Source organism: Ischnura elegans, chromosome 12 (assembly GCF_921293095.1).
Source record: "Ischnura elegans chromosome 12, ioIscEleg1.1, whole genome shotgun sequence".
Taxonomy (NCBI): Eukaryota; Metazoa; Arthropoda; class Insecta; order Odonata; family Coenagrionidae; genus Ischnura; species Ischnura elegans.
The window spans coordinates 37,074,348-37,080,168 of record NC_060257.1 but is presented as its reverse complement, the minus strand read 5'-3'; the positions used below and the strand labels follow the sequence as shown (position 1 = coordinate 37,080,168).

Genomic DNA, 5,821 nt, shown 5'->3' with positions numbered 1-5,821 from the left:
CAATCTCGATATAAACCCCCCCCCCCCTAATTTTGAGGCTTCAGTTTCGGGAAAAGTTAAAAAAATGTGTTTGAATATAGTCCCCCCCTTTACTTTTACATTGGGCATTTTTGGAAAAAAGGGGGGACTATATTCAGACATATACAGTAATATTATTTTTCATTAGTTATTTATACTTTCAAAGAGGATAGCTATTTCATTTATTAGCTTTATAGATGGCCGAAAATGTGTGCAAACAGGTGTCTTATAGAACAATATGAATGAGTGTGATTGAAAGTTAAATGAATGACTTGTAAAAAGGGCAGGATATAGAAATTAATGAACAGTAGACCCCTGCTTTACGATAAGTCCAACTCAAGATGGATGCGGCATGCTAAATGAGCTGATTTTGTGCAAATTTTTTAAAACGAAAAATTGTGCCAATTTTTTTTTCTCTCACACCATATGTAATGAAATGCATAACTCCATGCTTTATTTGCTAACAAAGTACATTCTTAACATAGTCTCACTTACTGCGCTACATGTTCGCTGGAGGGAGGAATTTTTTCCAATTTGTGATCCACTGGTGGGTCATTTGTAGGGCTATCTTTTAGTGGTGCCAAACTGAGGGACCTTTTTCCAATGGGAGGAGGGTAACTTGAGGAACATAGGGCAGCTACTGATCGGGCCCACTCCTTCTAGGGACTACCCTATAGGCCATTTGTTTTGAGAGCTCCCCAGAACCTCAAGAAAGTGACACTGGTTCACTTTTAGGCCACAGGACATTTAATTTCTAGACATTTGCATCCTGAGCATTTTACTGAGGCCAGTGTCAGACTGAGCCACCTGGGTGATACTCCAATCACATTTTTTTCAACTGTAATTGTGAAACTCCATTCTGAAGTGGCAGCGGGGAGTCGGGTCACATAATACACGGAATGTATGCATTTCACACAAAATTGCACATCGACAGGTTTTCTCCGATGAAAAGTGGTGCGCCAAGTTGTCGAAGGTTGGCCCAGTCTGGGAAGGGCGTAATCCACTGGTGAGTCACACTTGCACCTGCGTGAAACGAGTTTCAATCTGGGTGGCATGATCCACCAATCGGGCAAACTTAACTTGTGGTCGTACCACATTAGTTACCATGTATTATACAGACACACCAAGTTTTATGCCTCTAAATTCTTATTTCGCTTACTGGCGACTGCTGAAAAATGAAGAAATATTGTAGATTTGCAGTTCCGTAAGGACCCACGCATGTGTCACCCTGTAGCACCTGGAAATAATGCAGATTTGACATATCGATGGAATTTGCTTTATGGGGGGTTCTGGGGAACAGATTAATATTCTAAAGCGAGGGTCTACTGTACGTACCAGACAGCTAAGCACTGTTGCCATATTTGCGGTCATTAACCAGAAGCAAGACCGAAACTCATCTTCTCTCATGTATTAGTAATAAAGGAGGACATGTTCAACTAATTCCAGATATCTGGTGACTCAATGCATGGTCCTCATTTATCTGTGGTATTTGAAGGGCTCTTTGCTGCAGGGTTGCTCAGATGGGGGAGGGGAACACGGAGGGTAATTCTCTTTGCCCCCAGTCTTTAGAGGTCCTAAGTGTGGGGTCTTCAAAAATATGTAATTCTCAGCATTCCTCTGATTTCCTTAAGGTTGGGGAGGGTAGAGGCTAAACACAGCATTTTCTTTGGCCCCTAAATGTCTCTGAGTGACCCTGCTTAGCTCTATAAGAAGCTGTGATGAACCCATTACTTTCAAGGTACCTGTTTTGTTGGCGCTGGGTGTCAAACAATTATGTAATTGATGTTTTTCTCTGGTGCTGTAGAGAGCCACTTTAAAAAATTTAATTAGAAATTGATTTGTGCTCGCAAACATCAATGGATGAAGTGGGTAACCTCTTTTCGAGATCTCCACCAGATTAAATTCTCCATTTGAGCCACTTTGGCTAAAATGGGGAATATAATCTGATGGAGATCCCGAGAAGGGTTTACCAACATTATCCACTGGGAAAGCATCAAATCTTATGTCATCAATAGATTCTGTTTTATTAATTTGCTTTCACAAACTATCTACTGCACATGGCTGGTAACATGGCAGAAATTGCATTGAAATGTTATTTATTATGTTAAAGTGACTTTCAATAACCATATCATTCCTATAGATATTAGTTTTTTGTTGGGAATTTTTCTAGATGATATGCGTGCTCTTTTTTACAATCTGTCATTATGACATGGTTGTATTAGAATATTTAACTCATGTATATATGATAGCTTAATTAATGAAATGAAATGTTAAATTGGTATGCAAACTTGCCATTTGATCCACCTCATGCAAAGCAGGTAACAAGACTACTTGGTATGAAAAAGAAAATGTTTTTCCCTCAAAATTTTTGGAGGTGATTTTTCATGTCATTAATTGACATTTTTGATGCAATATTAGGTAGCCATATTAATGTGCCTTTGGTTCAGTTGGCCAATGTTAATTAAAAAGACAATGTAAATGGATCATTGTAATCCAGGATTGTATATGAAAACATATGTATCAAATATATATGCATGTTTTTATGTTGTTTTTACATTAATTGAAATTTTATTTAAACAAAGTGATTTCCAGCATCTTTCAACAAAACTTTACTAAAACAATAATTACCATAATTTTAATTGCTAATAGCTTTCTATGTCTCGACATAAGTTGAGTGTAACAGTTTCATTCAAAGAACTCTTATAAGTGGGAATAATTTTTGAACTATGCAGAATAAGAAGCAAGTGCGATGCCTCATATTGAAGGAAATAACACAGAATTGGGTTTAATGGCTTGCTTTATTACTTAGAGCTACAAATAAATAGCGAAACTACAGAATTGATCCTCCCACTAATGTGATGTGTTTAACATGTAATCTAATTCTTTGAATACAGAATGTAGAGTTGGGACTCATAGAAGACTGGTATCCTTACACTATGCACAACTCAGAGGTCATACTATGAGTTAACTATTGCCTATGGTTTCAAATGTTGCATATCTATTGCATTCCATGACTCACGGAAGGCATGTGACTTGTTGTGGAGGAAGTTGAATGGGATTTAAAGATCCGTCCAATGATTCTAGAATATTAAGAATTTTAATATTCCATAATGATGGCTGCTATAGGAGAGATGTATAAGTTAGCATTTTTGTGGCATGTGTGGGTGAAAAAGGTGCTACCAACTGATAATAATTTTAGAGGCATTATAGCAAGTTACAAAAACTATGTTTGGAATAAAGTTTTCCCATGTAACTTTTTATATTGCACATAGAATAATGATTCAAAGTAGACAGTAATTCTCACATTGCTCAGGGTCCACTTATCATGTAAGGAGTAAATTACTCCGTAACTTGAAGTCGGGAAATTCTGTAGCCCAACTCTCTTATTATTGAACGTGGAATTACCGTTAAAAATGTGCATTCCTCATACAATACATAACTGAGAGATCAAACAGCGAGTTAACTATTTCTAATCATCTAAATTTGAACAAAACAGTACTGTGCAATGACTCGCTTCAGCCAGGCGACCTTGCTCTGCTGAGGAGAGAGTTTGATGGATCAGTAAATATTCTTCCAATTCTTGTGGTACATATATATATATATATATATATATATAATCATAATAACATATAATAGAAATTGAAACAAAGAGACAGAAACATTTATGCAAGACGATGACACACTGTGGCGTGGAGATGGAATGAAGGCCGAAAACACATGGAAAAAAGTTCACCTGAACCGGGAATCGAACCACGGACCTTCTGCTTTCCAGGCAGATGCTCAGACCACCGAGCTATCCAGGCTAATCTAATCTCCAGTGTTTTCGGCGGGGGTTTATACACCAAATCCCCCGAGGTCTAGCCCTATCATTTGGCCAAGAGATGGCTCTGGGCGTAGGTCCCGCCACGAACGAAGAATTCAACGCGGACAGAAGAAGAAATGGAATTAAAGATGGTCACAATCACACACACAGTAGGATAGATATAGCACATGCGTTTCGGGGAACGCTGATCCCAAGAAGAGGAAACGAACCATGAAGGTCACAAACATTTCAAATTCACATTCACACAGGTCGCCACAGGCGAATATATATATAATATAAATATATATATATACTTAATGAAAATATACCATTCTGCTGACATAAGTTGAGCGTAAAAGAGGAATCCAAGGAACTGTATTGATGCAGTGAAATGCTCAGGCATATCATTAAATGGGACGAGATATTCAGAACAAGATGTTTCTTCATTACTTTCTTAATATTGAACATTTTTATGATTTAAGGTCAAGGACAATTCTCACCCCAGCTTGCTAGAAAGAAGTAAATTACTCATTGGGTTACAAATTTGGCTAAAATTGAAACACGCTGCGTCAAAATCTCCCTCTTTACATTGCAACAGTGGCACTTCAATTTGAATGTACAATAGACATCCAATTCTATTATTTGTAGTATAAATAACTGAAACGTCCAAGAAATATGGAATGTGGAGGTGAGAGTGAGGTCGTTCAAAGTACATATACCACATACAAGAGTGAAAATTTTATTAACCTTAGAATGCAGAGGAAAGAGTGGCAACTTAACTACCTATCCATCTATACATATAGAAAACGAGGGTGCTGCGCTCGCTCACAGCGGGCTTCCCCGGCTCTTTTCAATGCAGGTCCACAGAGGGATATGCGTGTTTCTAATTTTAAAACATAGAAAAAAAAGGCAGGGTCTTATGTTCAAATTTAATTGGAATGTTCGTGTACAAATTGAGGTCAGAGGACCTCTTTAAACATAACATTGGAAGTAATTACACTATCCTCTGTTAAACGCACATGATGACTCATACTTACGTATCAACAGGAGACTTGAATGTGGAATCAGCCGCATTTTGATAAAAGTTATTTAAAGAATGTGAGATATTGTTGCAAATGAACAAATGTATCAGTTTGTGCGCTGTTAACGTCAGGAATATTTACCGGTGGTTGTTTTTTTGTTTTTTTTTCTAAATTATTTAAAAACCAATTTTAGGAAACGATAGCAATATTTAGGAGGTAAGATATGCCGTCGCATGTTCTTCGATAAATTCTGTGCATTTTGGTACCTCATTTGTAGAGTTTGGTTGCGTATAAGTTGAGAAAAAGGTATCTATACAGCAGAAATAATATAGAAGATAGGATGTCTGTTTGTTTGCCCGCTATGCATTTCCATACGGCTGCATAGATTGCAACTAAAATTACTACATAGGTGCATCTCATTCATCCAAACTCCATAGTGATATTTCTGGTTATGACCGACGCGTTATTTGCGTCGTTTACGCAATACCGGCTGTCACGTAACGTCTTGCAACTTTTGTGGTCGGCCATCCTTCAAGGCCGTTTTACACGGTACACGGAATTGCGCAGTCTGACGTACGTGTGAAGGCGCAATCAAAATTGCGTCGTGTAAAGCGGTGAATTGCTAGAACACATGCGAGAATGCGTGGATGCGAGACGGCAAAATAGCCCCTGTTCTAATTTCGTTCATGCATTCGCGCAATTCCACGCCATTTTAGAAATTAATGCAGCTCTAGCCTGTGCAATTCCGTGTACCGTGTAAAACGGCCTTCAGAGTAGGCACACCTCTCTACACGTTCAAAGGGAAAACATAACTCAAAGGATTCTACATTTACCAATTAATCCTCTTGGTGCAAACATTTTTGCTGTCATTCACGTGACGTTTTTGGTCTACGCGCAAACGGACACACGTAATGATCAATGATTGGAGCGGGGTATAAGCTGATCCCGTGCGCGTTTAGGGAAATAATTTTTTTCCATT

General features: G+C 38.2%; 1 non-coding gene across 1 annotated transcript; it reads right to left on the bottom strand.

The window, feature by feature from the left end:
• Nucleotides 1-3,748: 3,748 nt before the first annotated feature.
• Trnas-gga lies at nucleotides 3,749-3,821 on the bottom strand. Its single transcript has one exon. It is a non-coding gene; the product is annotated as a tRNA-Ser (tRNA).
• Nucleotides 3,822-5,821: the final 2,000 nt, after the last annotated feature.